At 43.0% G+C, this 18,768-nt stretch overlaps 1 protein-coding gene across 8 annotated transcripts in view; it reads left to right on the top strand.

The window, feature by feature from the left end:
- PITPNM2 (phosphatidylinositol transfer protein membrane associated 2) overlaps positions 1-18,768 on the top strand; it is an 832,934-nt gene that overhangs the window by 314,509 nt on the left and 499,657 nt on the right. The gene's annotated exons all lie outside the window — the stretch shown is intronic.

Raw genomic sequence — 18,768 nt, 5'->3', positions numbered from 1 at the left:
TATTTTCACATCCCAAACATTATAATTTGTTCAATGCACTGACAGGCTTCGCATCCCAGCTTCCCTACCTGATCAAATTGTGTGATCGTGGGCAAGCCACTTTGGGTTTGATTCAATATACATTCTGCACTACTTAGGCCCTCATTCAATGAATCTGGTAAACCACGATCCTGAAATTACTGAGCCTCGAGGTATTGGTAACTCCAGGTATGAAAACACAGATGCAGAGTTCCCATATTAGAACGAGGAGCCGTGTTCCAGGCGTGACAAAAGCCATACCTGCATCAATGACGTCAATACTTGTAGATTTTCGCAAATGCAAATTCACATACTCGTGTGAAAAGGTACACCTTCTGCTTCAGAAAACTGTGTCAAGGAGGGAAAAAGTGAAAGAAAGGGGTGCCTGATTTTCCCATGGGAAAAGTTTTTCACTGAGTAGAAAGAAGGAAAAATAGACCCGAAAATTCGCATTCACCGCTCTCTGTGGTAAGGTGAGGGGCGGAGGCACGATATGCTGAAGGAGGCCCCGCACGCATCAGTAGGGGCTGAGGAAGCCCCTTCCAATATGCCTAAGCTTGGGGACCCGCCCCCGCACCGCAGAGCCTGCAGGGGCCTCTGTTACGCGCTACAGCACACTCACTCTAGTGCCTTGCCCACCTGGTGGTCCCACTACATAAAAATATCAGACCTTCCGATTGCACACTCCGTGAGATGTTTGTGCATCCAATAAAAAACAGAAATCTACTCAAAATGCAGGAAGAAGTATACAATGAGTAGATTCCCAGCGCTTCTTTTTAAAAACTGTTTTTGGATTAAGCTCTTAGGTCACTGAGCCTCACCCTCTCTGCCAGTGCTTTAAATGGAAAAATAGAAGTGCAGGTACTCTGTATGTGAGTACCTGCTTGTTTTTGAGAAGTGCCGGTACTCTCCAATTAAAAGTATTACGTTTTTCTTGAGATGTGCCGGTACTCTCACTCTCAAAATAAAAAAGTGCCGGTACTCAGTACCGGAGAGTACCGGCCCATTTAAAGCACTGCTCTCTGCAATAACTGGTAGGGCTTTTAGAAATTGGACTGAGTGCCTGTGTTAAACACTATCTGTACGAGCATTGTTAAAGAAATATGTCTTGTGCTTTGTTAGGCAGATTGTTTGGTAGTTGTAGGGGCAACTCTGTGTCCAGCTCCTAATGTCCTAGAAAGGAAATCCTATAATGAAGCAATATCTTGGGCTACAATAACATAGTAACTGGACCACTTCCTGATCACACTGTATTAGCAGAGTTATCTGTGTCCTCAAAGAGTGTTAACGAAATAGACTCAGGAGATGAAGTTCACATTGTGAGTAGTTAACTTCCAAGGCATACACAGCCACAATCATGCACAATAGATACTTTTGACAAAGGGTCTGTAATTTTGTTGCATCATTAAGAAAGCCTTTGTGGGCAAATGTCTTTACTTTATGCTTTACAAAATATTTCAATTCAACAATATGTTATCATGACAGCAAAGTAAAACAAATTAACAAGCAAAGGTGATCAGTTGATAGTGCTCAGTTTTTATTACAGGCGAAGGCATATAAACAGCAAGCACTTCCTGAACAAAAATAATCCATAAACCTACAATTCAAATTTTGTTGCATCAGAAAATTAACTATGAACATGAAGAATGACATGCTGGCCCTTGTATCACAAAAAGACTTCCTGATGGCCCTTCAGTAAACCCAGTGGTAACACCGATGGGATAATGCAACTACCCACGAAATGCCAGGGCCTCGAGGGATAGCCCACTCAAGCAATGGTGCCCATGAAAAACACATTGAATTCAATGACTGAAGTGGGTTGATCCATAGCCTACGCACTCTCAATATCTCTTTTCATTGTACCTTTTTGAAAAACTGATGAGATAAAGCCCTCCAGACAGTCAAAGCCCGCTGTCACCACATGTAAAAAAGAAATGAATGTAGGCTGATTTTTATTATTCAATGTCTTATTAAAGCAGCTTTAAAATGATCATTCTGTGATTACAGCTAATTAATGATGATATTTTTGTACATTTTGTTATGAAAAATGCCTACAGCTGGTCGCAGTTTCGTGTGGCAGCTTACATCAGACATTAAGGTGGCACAGGGAGAGGCAGAATTGAACATCCCCATTTTAGATTTGTTTGGGCCCAATAGGAGTCAGCACATTTAAAACCACAAGAAGCGCATTCCTCAGAATCTAAAAATATACTTGATAAAAGGGAGAATTAAAACGTTGAACATTCTTCTTCCTTCCTTTTTTAGGATGAAAACTAATCAGCAGCCTTTCAATTTAACTTGCCCTCTTCAGGCACCACAAGGCTACATCATTAGGTCAGTCAGTCAATCAATCAGCAATTTGTATAGCGCTGCTTATCACCCATGGAGCCTCAAGGCACTGTTAAGGGGGAGACGGCCAGTCAAAGAACCAGGTCTTGAGGTCCTTCTTGAGCTGATTCAGTGAGGGGCCTGCCTAAGGTGGAAGGGTAGCGTGTTCCAGGTCCGTGCTGCGAGGTAGGAGAAAGATCTGCCTCCCACAGTGCTCTTCCTGATTCTAGGTGTGGCGGCGAGGGTAAGATGAGAAGATCAAATCTGTCTGGCAGGGGTGTAGAAAGATAGGTGGTGGGTAAGGTAGGCCGGCCCGATGTTGTGCAGAGCCCTGGAGGTGTGTGTCAGGAGCTTGAAGGTGATGAAGGGGCAGTGCAGGTCTCTGAGGTGGGCGGAGATGTGGCTGTGGCAGGGATGTCTAGGATGAGTCTGGCTGCTGCGTTCTGAATTATTTAGAGTCTTGCTTGGAGCATCTTCGTGATTCCGGCATAGAGAGCTTTGATGTTGTCGAGTTTGCTGCTGACAATTGCGTGGGTGACCATCCTTCTTGCCCCGGTTGGGATCCACTTGAACATCTTTCGGAAGAGGAGGTCTTTCGGAGGAGGCAAAAGCAATTCAGGATAGCCTCCAAAATGTTGGGATTTTCCCTTCATTAACTATATAGAGCCCACTGGCAGGTCACAAGAGGGAGATGCTTCTTAGTTGAAGGAAGGGTACCTCATACTAGGATATGGGGTTCAAGTAGAGCAACTGAATTCACTGTATAGAGGAAAGACTAAGGATGAGACTGCACCTAAACAGACATGAGAGAAATAACCAATGAGACCCAATGGGCACAGAACTGGGAGAGACTAGGTGACAGGAAGTAGTGTCCCTACAGGGACTGCGATGTTGCACTGTTCTGTAGAGAAAGCAAAATATTTTTAGATTGAGCCTAGGCAGCACGCAAGCCCTGTCTCTCGACATGTTGTAATCTGCATCTGTGGGCTTGCACCACGCCCATCTCACGCACATCACTTTCATGCATTCCTGGGCCTGCCTTTTAAAAATTCCCTAGATTTCGTAGGTAAATGCTTTAGGTTTGTCCCGCCTTGAGGCTGCTTTGATACCACCTTGGAGATTGACCCTGTCACATGGATTATTGCACGATTAGCCATAAACCCTAGTGTGGCGCACTACTTTATTCTTTTGCCTCACCGCTTCGCACTGAGTGGCCTTATGTTGTTTCTTCCTCTTCCTTGTTTTGGGCCTGCTGATGTTTCTTTTTGGTGTCTGCGCACAAAGGCTGCAAGCAGGAGGGGGTTCTTTTTTTATTCATTTAATAATTTTTTAAAAAAAGGTTCACATAGCTCAAACTTGATCGGAGGAGCGATAAAGTTTCATCAAACTCAATCGGAGAAACATTTTACATGACTAGATGAAGTTTTATATATCCCAACCTCGATCTGAGGAGCACTTTACATGAGTACCACTTACCTACAAGTTTAGCAGTTTAAAACTATACAAACTGGAGGATTTAAAACAGAAATAAACACAGAAATCCTCAAAGCGGTTCGCCCAGAACAATGGGAGAGCCGATACTATAATATTCACTGCATTCAGGAAACTCGCTCCATAATGCTTTGCAGGGCATTTCTTTTTCAAAACATTTTTGCCCATAACTCAGACTGTGGTGGTCCTACGACAATGGGACCACCACCAAACCATTATGGTGTCCTCTAGGGGCTGTTCTGAGCATTACAGTCTAGGCACTACAAAATTCGCTGCACTCTGAAACTTGCCCCATAAGGCTTTGCAGAAAACATTTTTGCCCATAACTCACAATGTGATGTTCCAAGGACAATGTGACTGTCATCAAAACATTCATCACAATGCACTTTCTGTCCAGGTCATCTGTGGGTCCCCACACTAGGTTGGGAGGACCCCAAAATAGTAACCTCTCCCACCATTCAATGTCTTTTTAAGCTCTCTCATGGCTGGAACTTTTGTTTTACAGCTGGGAGTAGGTTGTGTTTTAAGAGCCTTGTTTGTAATAGTATTGCAGTAGGCGTGCTAGGCCTAAAAATGTGTAGGGCACTATGCCCTCTAGGGGCTACATAAATGGTTGCACTGCATTACTTTCTGCCATTCTGTTTTCATGTTGTTATGCCCTCTAGGGGCTGGCTGTATGGTTAAATGACCATGTTTCTTACAAATGCTATTTTGATTATGGTGTCCTCTAGGGGCTGTTCTGAGCATTACATTCAAGATACTACAATATTCACTGCACTCTGAAAATTGGCCCATAATGCTTTGCGGGGCATGCCTTTTACAAAACATTTTTGCCCATAACTCACCATGTGGTGGTCCTAGGACAATGGGATCACCATCAAAATGTTCAGCACAACACACTCTTTTTGTCTAGGGCATCTCTGGGTCCCCACTAGGTTGGGGGACCCAAAATAATAACCCCTCCCACCAGTCAGTGTCTTTTTAAGTTCTTTCATGGGTGGAACTTTTGTTTTGCAGCTGGACGTAGTTTGTGTTTTAAAGGCCTTGTTTATTATATTATTATAATAGGCCTGCTAGTAGACCTGCTAGGCCTGAAAATCTGCAATGCACTATGTCCTCTAGGGGCTAAATATATGGTTACACTGCATTACGTTCTGCCATTCTGTTTTAATGTGGTTATGCTCTCTAGGGGCTGACTATATGGTTACATGACAATGTTTCTTACAAATGTTATTTTTCTATTGTTGCCCTCCAGGGGCTGTTCTGAGCATTACAGTGAAGATACTACAATATTTGCTGCAATCGGAAACTCGCCCCATAATGCTTTGTGGTGCATTCCTTTTACAAAACATTTCACTGTACGACCTGCTCTTTCTGTCTAGTAATCTCTGGTCCTCCCACTAGGTTGGGGGGGACCCCAAAGAAATAATATAAAATATATAATAAATAATGGCAATATTTTCATTTTTTGCTGCAGATAGAGAAAGAAGATAAATTGAAGTGCTTTAATTATATGTGGGCAACTAGATTTATGTGCCAGAGAGGACCAAATTATGTGGCAGGGTTGACCAATTTATGTGGCAAGAAAAGTCCAGTTATGCATTTACAATGCCAATAGCTCTAACTCCAGCAAATGCAAGACTTATTGCATTGCAAATGCTTGCTAAAATGTCTTGGGCCAGAGAAAGGCTAGAGGAGCTGGGCAGAGTCATGTAGGGCAGGAGCAGAAGTCAGATGTGAGAATGCAGCTTAAACATCTCCTACCTCACCGTGAAAATCGCTGCAAAATCCAGGAAGAACCTCCCCATCCACGTGAGAACATTCCCTTCCCTTCAGGAATTCAGAAATGGGCTCAAGACCTGGCGCTTCGACTGAGTACCCAAGCTGAAAGGACCCAGCGCCTGGATACCCCTCCGGTTGATTAGAGCGCTATACAAATCCAGATGATTGATTGATTGATTTACATCTCTGCCCATCTCCCAGACTTCCTGCCTTTCAGAGGGCTGGGTCTGTTGGGAATTCTCCAGGTATCTATGAGCAAGTCCCGCTCTGTAATTCCCTTGCACTGTTGGAGTGCAGAGCGTCACTGACACAATGATTCGCTGCCCTCTCTCTCGTCCTCCCCCAGGGAGAGTGACTGGAAGTTGAGCTTCCAGCAGTGTCCTCAGTTCCTTCCTGGCAACAAGGCCTCGAGGGCAGGATGTCTTTATGCCACCACCGCAACTTTTGTTTTTGCTCCATTGAGTTGTTTTGAAAATGTCTGATTCAAGACTTAACTGAGTGATAATGTCAGAGGATGGCTTTACAAGCAGATCAGGCCTTGTGAGAGGTAATGAATGGTTTTTTTTATGTTGCATTGTGTTCTACAGCAGCGGTTCTTAACCTTTTGACATGGGTGGAGCTCTATTGAGTGACTGTAGAAAGCCAGGGACCCCCCGCCCAAGCAATTTCTACAAATTCAACCTCAAACAATATACACAACTACAGAAACAAGTATGCATCAAACAAAGGCACAAATCATAACATATTTTGTTTAATTCACCAAGAAAAATATGTACAACAATCAAAATTCTAATGGAAAGGCTTACTGGTTAGCCTCCCCATCTGTTTGTGTCTTGTTACCAGTTGGAGTATGATTTCTGCCTGTTGGACTTTGATTGCCACCTTCAGGAATATGAAGGACCGTGGTCCTTAAATCAGTTGTGAAGTCATCATAGAGTGCAATTCCCTCCTCTGAAGGGCTGATACAAATTTACTGGCTTGAGCAGAGGTTACTGCACCCCCTACAAAATGGGGAACTGACTTCAGTAATACAATGAACTGTAGTTGGCATAAACCTGGGGTTTCTGTTTTAGTTTAACAAACCAATGCTTGTCACCATGGCAACATGGAAACATACATCGAGGCTAAAACTATGGAAGTCAAGACGGGAATCTAAAACAGAGGCACAAAGACCCCTCAAATAAACACCTCCCTTCAGGATTTTACCTCACTAACTAATTTATCCTTTGGCCTTTATGCACAAGATTAAACAGGAGAGTTTAGGTAAGGTCGAGCAAAAAAATAAAGAAAAATCTACAAATACATGAAACTGGTGACTTCCCTGGCTAAATGAGAAGGAAACTGGGATGCCAAAGCCAGTCTCATTGCAGTTCTCGTTCCAATTCTAATCCAAGCAGCATAGATATTTAAACTCAGAACACCCTAATTGTGATGCCCATAAAGATGCCAGCTGAATATTAAAAATGGAGGTGATGTGAGGGGTTGCAAGTGCTAGAATACACCGGATTCTCAGTGGTCAGCAGCATCTGAACATTACAAATCCTGAACTGCCTTGTCTGACCGCAACCCCTTGTTTTTTTTAAAACTTGTCCCTGGGCATCAGGGGCTTGTTTGCTGGAGAGAATGCAGACTTGTTTCTGAACTTCTGTATTTGACCATTGCAGATTAAAGGATTCACTGTAGAGCCATTGCTTCCTAACAGTGGCAGTTTGTGGGGCGCAGAAGGGGTGGGGTGGCGCGGGGGGGAATAAAAATTAAATTAAATAAGAAAATTAAAAAAACATACCTCCTCGCCGTTGCGCTGCTCCGCTCTGCTCCTCTGTCTTCTTCTTGGTGCAGGCACAGGCTCCCAGCCTGCCCTGCGGCCAATCCTGATGCTGCTCAGAGCAGCGTCAGGATTGGCTGGGAGGGCCCAGCCAGGACGCTCATAGGCAGACTGGGAGCCTGTGACTGCTCTCTCCAGACCGGCAACTGTGTTGCTGGGTTGGAGAGAGCCCTGTGTGCATGTGGGTTTGGCCAACCCGAGACGGCCGGCCAACCATACATGCACAGTTAGGGGGAGTGCTGTGCACTCCTCCTCAGTGCACGTCACCCCTGTGGCCCCGCCCCTTTCAAAGAAAATTATAATAAACATACTTTATTATTGTTTTCTTTGAAAGGTTTTGTAGCTGCCGCTGCTGCGGGGAGAGAGGGCGACGCTGCCCAGAGGAGCCGCCCCTGCTTCCTAACCGAGCTTCACCGAGGATCATTGAAAACTGTGAGGGGTACAGAAAGAGATCATTTACAGTGTGATACTGACTTTAGACTGAGAAAAAATATGAAAGATTGTGATACGAAAGACTGCAATTACCGGGGTCACTCGGGGAACCAGCACCTCAGCACTTAAAGCAATGAGATTTTTTAGACTACAAGTACCAAAATACACTGCGGTCTTACTGGTCACCAAGAATTGAAGATTATTAATGTTAAAACGGGCATCTCTTAGTGTAACCACCACTAATCGTGAGACATCGTAAAGGGACTTCCTGAAAAAATTGAGCAGCGGGATCAGATGAGAAGAAGCAACAGCAGACATACCGGACGTCAGACACCCAAGGAGCTTCCTCAAGCCGAGGTACTCAGCCGAAACACCAGGTGGACTCTCTAAGGGCAGCAGAGCAACATCCAGAACGCAAGCGTCCACAAGATACCATAGTGGCACTGAGTTTTGAAAGGTTCTACAACTTTAAAAAATAAAGCCAACTTAGGTGACTAACTATCAGAAAAAGGTGAACATGTTTTCTTTTAATTTTATTTCTTGTTAGTAGAACAGCAATCACCCAGAACGGCAAAAGGGGCTTATGATCTGCAATTAGCAGAGGAAAAGGTCTGTGTAACACCAGTCATCAAAGTCTTCATTCCTCGTCACTTACTTGAGAAGTTGCTGTTTTATGACAAAAACAGAGACCAGCATCATCGCAGGCTCAAAGCTTCACCATCACAGGCTAGGAACCATGGGCCAGATGTATCAAAGGGTTTTACCCATTCTGTGTCTATGGGAAAATGCGCTGGTACATATGGCCCCATATTTAGTAAAAGGCAGAGAAGTAGGGTACATTATGCCGATCTATCGTTCAGTGGGGATCCCACAGCTTCTGGAAATCAACAGAGACGTGGCAAGGATGCACTGGGCCTGGTGCAGACAAGGAAAAGGGCCCCTTTGACTGCTGTCGGGGTAGTAGAATACAGTAGTTATCCGGGTCCTCTGGGCACGGTGCCACTGCATTTGCTGCACCAATGGTAGCTAAGCTTCTGGAGCCCAAAAGAAGAGTTTACACAAAAACATTCTCAACCCCCTGGCCAAGGTGGTGAAATACCAGTGCTTAATTTGAGCCAGTGGTTTCCGGTGCAGCGACCTGCACTTACGTTTAAGAGCAGGCACTTATTTTTCTGCATCAGGTATTTACTGCCAGCAAAATACACATATGGGAAAGAGGGATGAAGAGAAAGAGGGATAAGCCTCACAAAAGGAGAAAGTAGAAAGCTGCAAAAGTAAGCTGAAGGGGCAGGGAGTGGCTGAAAATGGATTAAAGATGCCCGAGATGGCTTTAGGATTACGCTGCCTCAGTATTCTGTACTCACACATTTAATTTCAGCAGCCCTGTATTTCAGAGAAGAACTTTGGGCACCGGCACGTTTTTTTCCACAAATTAAGCACTCCGAAAATACATCTATTTGAGTGGCTTGTAGAAAATAATGCTCTGGTTGTTTCTTCTACCAAAACTTGCAGAGTATTGTGCATGATGAGTCTGCTGTTTTAAATCTCTTGAAAAGTTTATTAGTTTGTTAGATGTGGGTGCCACGCCTCTGGGTCTCCTGTAAGTTATGACTAAAGTTAGTACTGCTTTGGTGGGCTGAGGGTTCTGAAGAGCAGCACCCATGCATTACTGGCAAGATAAGCTTTTTGAAATATCATGCTTAAATACTCTCTAGTACTGTGCTATAATTTATTTTCAGGTGAGATTCTCCTCGGCTTCATAATCAGTATCTTGTAAAAATGTATTGCCTCGTATGCCTTGTTTGCTGTAACTTCCCTGGTACAGTTTCTACAATTTGAGCCTCAGAATAATACACACAACCACAGAAACAAGTATACATCACAAAATGCACAATTATGAAATATTATCTTTAATTCACAAACGAAAATGTATGCAAAATCGCAATTTTAATTGGAATGTTGGTGCGTTTCAGATTTGGTTTTATTTCTAAAAGACAAAGCCATATGCCTAAGACTGTAGAATATTGCGTTGTCTTTTTTTTTGCTCCTAAGGCACCCTTTCTTTTTGTCAGTGCAACTGGTGCTTAATTTGAGGCCAGCAATCACCCATACTCATGTTTGCAGTACTACTACAAACATCATTTTTAGATTCCAATTTCAAATTCCTTTACATTCACAAAGCATGCATACAAATTTAATGTTCAGTTTTACTCTTTGCAATGTTTATAATTAATTAATGTGCATTGTTGTGGCTAAAAGGGAAAAAACACAAAGAAACCAACCACATTAATTAAACTTAAAGAGTGTATTATTAGGAAAACCCCAAATATTCCAAACAAATAAAGAGTAATTAACAAAGGCATAAGAAAGAGTCTAGCAGACAGACACAAGGTCTTCTACTCTTAAATTTGGGCATACATTAGATAGAGCGGATTGTTTTGAATCAATTTTGTTCCACTTGGTCCTCATTTTTGCTCTGAAATTTCAGCCCAGAGTCCTCCTTGCTCTGACTGGTGGGCAGTAACCAATCATAGGTTACCATCAGGGATCTTTATAGGTTTTCTGGATGCGCCCTCAGTGCTCGAGTCCACATCACTGCTCTTGGAGAGTAAACTCCCAGACCAGGTACCCCTCGTCTGACCATGATATTGTCGGGTGCAGAGGGAAGGAAAACCACTTGGCAGACCATCCCAGCAAGTGGTGACTCAGCGGCATGTTGGGGAAAAAAACCAGTGTTCATCAAATCTGAACTAACCGATGATGCTAAGACCTTGGCAACAGTCCCCACTGCAGAAAAAGGACTGCGCCAGCCTGAGACATTTAGCATTCAATGTTCCCTCCTTCATCACTAATGCATTTGGCACTCATGCCTCGATTAATACACTTTGTTTGAGAAGTTTTAAATAGCGGTAAAAAAAGTGCAGACATTACACAATATGTTTGATTCAAATGTATTCTGGCAGATGTTTGTTTTCTTTATGTGTGTCTTATCCGATCCAAAGGAAATTGATTTTTGGATAATAAAAGTTTGTCTAAATTTTTTGTGAAAAAAAAATAAGCAGCCGGCCTGAAGAACAGCATGTGCGAACTACCTCCTTTTTTATATACTCTTAATTGTTTCACTTCTTGTGTTAAAGAAAATTCCTTTTGATCCAAATGCTCATTGGCTTCTAATAGCTTTCCGTTTACCCAGTTGAGCTGGGAACAGGATCTTAAATAGTTGTTTGCTGTGCAAGGGCCCTGTGGGTTTTGTTGAAACAGTGTTTTACTTAACCGTAGTAGAGGTAATGGTGCATTTGACTGACTAATTGATCTATGCAGACTTGCTCAGGCAGATCAGAGCTGTTCAACCATTTTGGTAGGCACGATCAGTACAGCATCATAATCAGGTGGCGATGGGTGATAAATTGTTCCTCTAAAAGCACTATTCACTGTATTAGGGGGTTTAGGAATCGCCCAGGCCCTCGGTCTTCAGCTGGAACAGCACAGGATACTGAATGGCCGTTTGAGCCTTGATGGAACCTGTCCATGGCCGTCTGTGAGCCACTTTCTTGGAGGAAAATGGGCCTAAGCCATGCCCTTCACACGGGAAGTTCAACATAGGTCTATGAGACCTGAGTGACGTCTTACAGGCAATGCCTGACTGTGCAAAAGTACCTAGAAAAAAGTTGACAATTTACTCCTGTAATGTTACTCCTAGGTTTACAGTAGGTGTTTGATTTTGTAGAAATCCCCCCAAAACTTCCAGGAGTATTTCTAAGATTCTGTGACAGTTGCGGATTCTCAGGACTATTCCGGTGCATAACGGTGTATGGAAATGCGAGAGCTGTACTTTTCTACAGGTAGAAACTAGTGCATACACGCGTTTGAACTTGAAGACTTTTTCACCCCTCTTTTCTCTGTGGAGGTACCTTTTTGCCGTCACCTCATCATTTTTTGGGGTAGTTCCGCCCTACCCCCACCCTAAGAACATATTTACTCCTGACATTGTCAAGAGTAATCCCGAAAGCATTATCATGACGACAGACTATCACGAACATGTTGCTAACTGGACCTGTGAGTGTTCACCAAAAGCCAGAAACTCATCACCCTCAGAAGATTTGCTCGTAAGTAAATTCCGTCATGCTACTAACTTTTCTGCTTGAGCAAATTTGTAAGGGTTGTAATCCTGCAGTCCTGGCTGTTAATTTTTCAATAAAATTTTTTTAGTTTTAGAGTCTGGCCTAATGAATCTAAATGGGAATCATTAAATAGTCCGAAGGTATAACAAAAATCTGTCATGAATCTTATCTGTTCCATTGCACGCTGTTGTGGGGGTATTAAAATAAGTGTAGGTTTAAGACAGTTAACAGCAAACTGCAGGAGGCAGACCTGTTAACTAAAAGTATTTTCATCACAACAAACAACCAAACCTACATACTAAGCCACCTGATAAACAAAATTAGAAATACAAGTCACGGAAGACTCATGGTTGAATCTGTGGTCCAGGTGCCTTAAGACGTCTCTGTGCAATCAACGCAAGGAAAAAGGATGTACAATTTTACTGGGGCTAAATATATGGTCCATGGCTGCTAAGGCGTCCTTGTGCAGTCAATGCACGGAGAATAGCTATAAAAGTTTACTGTGGTTGAATATATGGTCCTTGGCAGCTAGGGTGTCCATATGCAGTCAACTCATGGAGAATAGTAATAAAATGTTTACTGCAGTGATACTTAACCCCTGTTTATTTACATGAATGTTTGGACCAGATGAACTCTGCTGGAGGGAGCTGAGTGCGAGGAATGATAGCACATACTTAGTGGTGGGTCATGTAGCATCATCCAAGCATATTGAACAAACATAATAGATCAAATTAGAAGCGCAACAGAGGTTGAGATGAACTTAGAACCCCTGACTTTGAACACTCAATCAACACTATGAGTGGGAAACATCTTACGAAGTAGCTCTGGGGTGGAAAGTTCCCCATAGCACATTTTTAGAAACTTCACAGTTGGTTTTACCCCCTTACGCATATGGTGGCCCAAACTGTGGTTAGTTTATGCCATGGAAAAATTAACAGCTATGATAAGAGATAGAATGAGCAAATTTGAACAAACTTCAGCCGCCTTCCGCACCTACAGTAAAAATGCTGGTCAACCCAAAGCAGGCCGGAAACACATGTCAATGATGCTCTATGAATCAGGTCTACGCTGGCTGAATCCGGCTTCTGATTCTGAAGCGTACAGTGATGGGCAAGGTGTCTAACAGTATGGGAACTATATGGATCCTGACTGGAACTTTGTTTTGCTGGAAGGGGAGAGGGAGTCATAACAGGGAATCGACTATTTTTTAAAGATATTCAGTTGCATTACTCAACAACAATCAGAAAAAATTATGTGTATGGATTATTATGTGCATCATCTTTGCACCTGAAACTCTTTAAACATATTTTGGAGAAAGCACGTCTTTTATGGGTAACTTGGTTTCATTTTTTTTTACAATGAGGAGCTTTTCAGATAAGTACAATATCGCTTGTGACAGAGTACAGACTTTACCTCAATGCAGTGAAGCAAATGGTGCAAGTCTTCCTGAAATAGGGCGATTTTCCAGCATGTAGCACTGTGCCTCGAGTGCCTGATATTGACTCCTCATCCCATTTAGGTAGCCAATATCACCCTAAGAACTACTGGAGTAGGGAAAGCTTATTCATCGTACCCCTTAGTATGTTTAATTTGAAAGGAAGTTAGCTTGACCGTCATTTGATCCCAGATATCACAAATTCAGCCGACATGTGTTTCGCTCAGAAAACTTTCTCAAGGCCGAGTTGGAATGCAGTAGTCATTCTATGTCAGTTTCTTGGTTCTTGCATACCAGTCAATTCAACTTTCTCTGAGGGTATATGATGGGCATGTTGCAATGTCCAGACCACCATAATCAGACCTCCAGTATGGTGCTTAGAGATATTTCAATGAAAACCACATTGTAAATGCAATAATGATGCTAGTCGTTGGTGAAATAAAAAGTGTGGGATTAATGAATCAATGAATGAGCAAACAAAGCTAGTGAACGTGTGTGTCAAAGAATAAGTGAGTAATTAAATAAATGAGTGAATAAATGAAGCTTTACATTCTGGGTTTATAACTGTGCCATGAACTCTGGGGTATGGCTTACTAAGTTACTTGAGCCTTTTGTAAAATCCAGTGTATCAGCAAAGTGAATAGTGGATTGAAGAACTGAAAGACCTGAATCTCTGGAGTTCCTTATAAATCTGACCCTCTCAGACCTAGATATGAAGCTGATTCGAACACCAATGTCCTGTTTCATAATATTATATCATAATATAAGTGCGGTTTACATGCATGAGACTCAAACCTGGATTTTCAGTAGTAAGTCATAGTTACTCATAGAGAAAGCTTTGGACCCATGTCACAAAAAATGTAGACATCTGCACTTGAAGTTTTCCATATGGTATGTGTGCAAATTTCTGAATTCACAAAGGATTCGAACAGTAAGATTGGAAACCTGTGACAGTTGTGTGTTTCCTGTTGTACTCCTGAAAAATGTGGTGAGTTTGCACTTGTGACCGCGTGATATGCTTTTTGCTTGCACAAATGTACACACTGTAAAACTGTGCACGGGGTTATGCCAGTACATTCGTGCACCAAACATTTTTTTCTCTTTGGGGAGAAATACTTTTCCCAGTTGAGAAACCTCTTACCCTGCAAACCTTCCAATTTTGGAGAATTTACTCCTGCCCTTTACATGACTACCCACAAAAACATGTGTTTGTGGTAATCTACGCCTTGTACAATACCCCACGACCCCAGAGTAGGATTTACCCATGCAGTTATGGAATTAACTCATTGTGGGAGAAATAATGTGCATGAGTAAATTGATTTACGAGTGCAAGATCATAGTTTGTTCATACTTGCAGTCTTAAATCAAGCAATTTGCCAGGAGTGTAGCCTGGTCAGTAAGACTGGGGAGGGGGGGGGAGCTTCAGGTTTCCTAACAATGGCACTGGCATAAATGGGGCTAAAGGGGCAGTGGGAGACGAATGCGGATTGGTAGGGGTAAGAGAGAGAGAAACGTAATTTTGTAGAATACCCAACCTTGTTGAAGACTTTCAAAACAGCGATGTTAAAGAAAAGCGTCTGTGCGGTTTCATCTGTGTGTGTCTGCATGGACGTCAACTCACCAAAATGCCAGGGGTAGCAGAAGTGACATCACACGCCCTTTGACCTTCAGTCTCACTCATAGACACATGCTTACACATACACACACATACACACTCTCTCACATAAACACACTCTTACCTGCAAGCATACATACACACAACATACATTTAAAAGTGTTTTTTACTTACCTCAGCTACCAAGGAGGGTCATATTCCAGCTAACTATACTCCATTTTTATTACACCTATAGTGGATAACATCTTATTCATCATTACTGTAATAAAAAACTGAAAGCAAGGAAGTGGAACCCAGTGCAACCTCCATGAGGACGATCTGCCCCTGTGCCCCTGGTAGTGATTTTGAGACCTCTAAGGCCAGGGGTCGCAAAGGAAGTGCCAGGGGTCACAAGGGGCCTGCGACCCCTAAATACATTTATTAGGGAGTGTAATACCCCAAGCACCCCCCATGAAGCCACACCCCTGCCATTTGCGTGTGTAAGGTGAAGTCACACGTGTAAGTGGATTTGTGAATCGCGCCCTTTCAAGTCACTGCTATTTTGAGGGGCATTTAACAATATGGAAAATCTTCAGGCAATCTTCCTATCTTTCTGTTTAAGGGTTGAGCACACAGAGGAACAAGCGCACATCTTGCAGCAACATTATCTGAATGAGTGACTGACACCTCCACAGACAAAACCGGATTTGTAAATCTGCTGTCAATTTCTCATGCAGACTGTCAGTTCTTTTCATGTGTAGGTCTGGCTTGTGCACAGAAAATGCATTGTGGATGGCCCTAAACCAATACCGACATTGAAACACTAAGCCAGTGCTGACATCGAAACACAGATGCAACACAGACACTAAAGCTGATACCAGAGCCAGGCGAATACTGACACAAAGCTAATCCTGGCCCCCGAAGACACTACATCGAGAGATTGTTGTAACACAGCCACTGTGCCACTAGCGTCACCAAACCACTCAGCCAACACCTTCAGGAAAGCAGCACTGACAGCAAGTCAATACAAACATCAACAAAACGACACATTCAGGGCCTGATTCAGAGATGATTGGTTTTTAAATACTCCATTGGACGGGTATCCACAGGTGGAAAATTGTCCAGTGCGATTACCTCTGCCTTACTAGTCACACAGATAGTGCTTAATTTGTAAAAGTGTAAGTGCTGGAGTCCAGGCCCGTCTTAGTAGCCGACGGCTGGCGCTACAGAATGGAGGGGATGCCAGATTACAAAACTGCCTAGTCTTCATTCCACTTCAGGCCTTTTCCGCCACCACCAGACACTCCGGGCCCCTTAATCTCACTCTTGCATTATATTTTAAGTCCCTGCTTTCAACCTTTGTTAGTGTTTTTCTTTCTTTCTAATGCCCTTTTTTTCCCCCCTTTTGAGTTTTTCTTTCTCTTGCTCCCGATCAAAGCCAGATGAGGAAAAATAAGTGCAAGTCCTCAAAGAGCGCCGGTGCCCATTAACTGCAACCACTGGCTCAAATTAAGCACGAAGAATAGGTAATTCGACTGGTGGATTTTACACTGGAGAACATTCCAGCAGGCGAAACACTGCTTCGGCCACAAATCAGAGCATTTTCCACCCAACTCTAAATCAGACCCAAGACATTACTGACACAAACACAGTTCCCGGTGAGCCACTAACTACACCCATACTGACCCTAGCCCCAAATTAACAATAAACCAACACTGGCCTAAAACTGAGGCCAAGACACTAAAGACCTGGATGGCAATGTAAACCTCACACCAAAGGCCTTTGCTTTGTGCATAGGAATTCCCAGTAGTGATTCAAGGAAGCAGGATTCGCAGACTTTTCCACTAATAAAGGACTTCACACATTATGTTGTAGAAGTGGGTTTGTGGGTGTTTCTAGTTATACCAAACAACAACAAGTATTTGCAACGCAACAGGTCTTGCATTTGCTCGAGTTAGAGCTACTTACGCTGCAAACTCCTAGCCGGAGTTTTCTTGCCACACAAATTGAAAGCAAAAAAGAAGCGCGATCGCGCTATTTAAAACACAGCGTGATCGCGCTGAAATTGAAAACTAAAAAACCAAGGACCATATTTATACTTTTTTAGCGCCGCATTTGCGCCGCTTTTTGACACAAAAGCGGCGCAAACTTACAAAATACAATTGTATTTTGTAAGTTTGCGCCGCTTTTGCATAAAAAAATGGCGCAAATGCGGCGCTAAAAAAGTATAAATATGGGCTCAAGCGCGGTCGCACTATGTAAAACTCAGCGCAATTGCACTGCGTGCAAAATAAAAAGATAAAGTAGCAGTGGCGTAGCGTGGGGGGTGCAGGGGGGGCCGGCCGCACCGGGCGCCATATCTGGGGGGGGCGCGCTCGCACTCGCGAGTGCTAAAATCCACGGGTTAGGGGGCGCAAATTACTTGCCTTGCCCCGGGTGCTGACAACCCACGCTACGCCACTGTAAAGTAGTCCAGAAGCCATACTGAAAACATGGAACCTTGTATGTTTTCAGTAGTTGGCTGGTGCACTCAAAGAGGGCTAAATACCGGAAAAGGCATGACATATGCATGGCTTTTACAAATGAAACCAAGCGGATTTTAAAAGGCAAGCCTGCGAACCAATGAAAGTGACAGATGTGACATGGGCATGGTTAAAAGCCTAAAGAGAGATTATAACAGGGATGGAGCACTTGTGCACTCGACCCTAAAAAGGGGCAGCAAGGAAAACCTTTTAGAAGAAGGGATACCTAATTTCCCAGTTTCATAACAGTAATAATCAACCAAGAGAAAACCTCCCTGCAGACACCCTCTATACGACCACCCATGTTTCCCGGGCTATATATTTTTTTAAGTGCTGCATGTTTACAATGTATTACAGTGATGCCAGGCTTTTGAAGGCAGCATGTTGGTACTATGATTGTTGTCAGACATTAGACATTTTATCCGTTTTATGAAGAGCTGTTTATTCTGTGTGTATTTCTCTTCCACCAACACAGGCCTGTCCCATCTAGACGGCTTTGAAAACTTTGAGAGTGGGCATCTTGCCATCATTTGAAACAAGCTTGTATTGCCAATTCTCTGGATAGTGTTATATATAAATTATAGCAGATCACTACTGTATCTATCTTTCCATCGCTTACCTTTGGTGCCACTTACAGATGCATTTGATATATATACTACCGCAGTAAGGCGTTATTTCTTATCGAGAATATCAACTCATGGAGAGTTTCTAAAAATAAAGAGATGAGAGATCTAAATTTAGAACATGTCTATGGATGGTGCCTTCCGGAGTTCCTTCATGTAATATTGTCTAGCTTTGTATGCCTCAGTGTGTGTGTGTTCCACTTTTATAAAAAGGATACTGGACTAATTCCTCTGCCCAAAACTCTGTGCTTGACTTAATTGCTGGGGGTTTCCAACGAGGGTCAACTGCATGTCTGCCTGCTGGATCATGAAAACCTTGGTAACTAATAATGGCAAAGCCAGCTAATGTGGGCAACACCCTGAAAATTATAAATAAATAATGTTTGGCAGCGACCTTGGATGAGGCACTTTGACGCCCAACCAAAGTGCGTTCTCTTTTTAGAACATTAATAATTTGGGAGCTCCATTGAAGACAATGGAGTGGGAGGCCGCGAATAATGGCTAGGATAAACCTTCTGGTTTGTCCTGTTGTTTTTCATTTATAAATGTAGCCCTGTATGGATTTAGTGTTTGGAGCTCTATTCCGGACAATGGAGT

This window comes from Pleurodeles waltl, chromosome 11, assembly GCF_031143425.1.
Source record: "Pleurodeles waltl isolate 20211129_DDA chromosome 11, aPleWal1.hap1.20221129, whole genome shotgun sequence".
Taxonomy (NCBI): domain Eukaryota; kingdom Metazoa; phylum Chordata; class Amphibia; order Caudata; family Salamandridae; genus Pleurodeles; species Pleurodeles waltl.
This window is presented reverse-complemented; position numbering and strand designations above follow the sequence as displayed.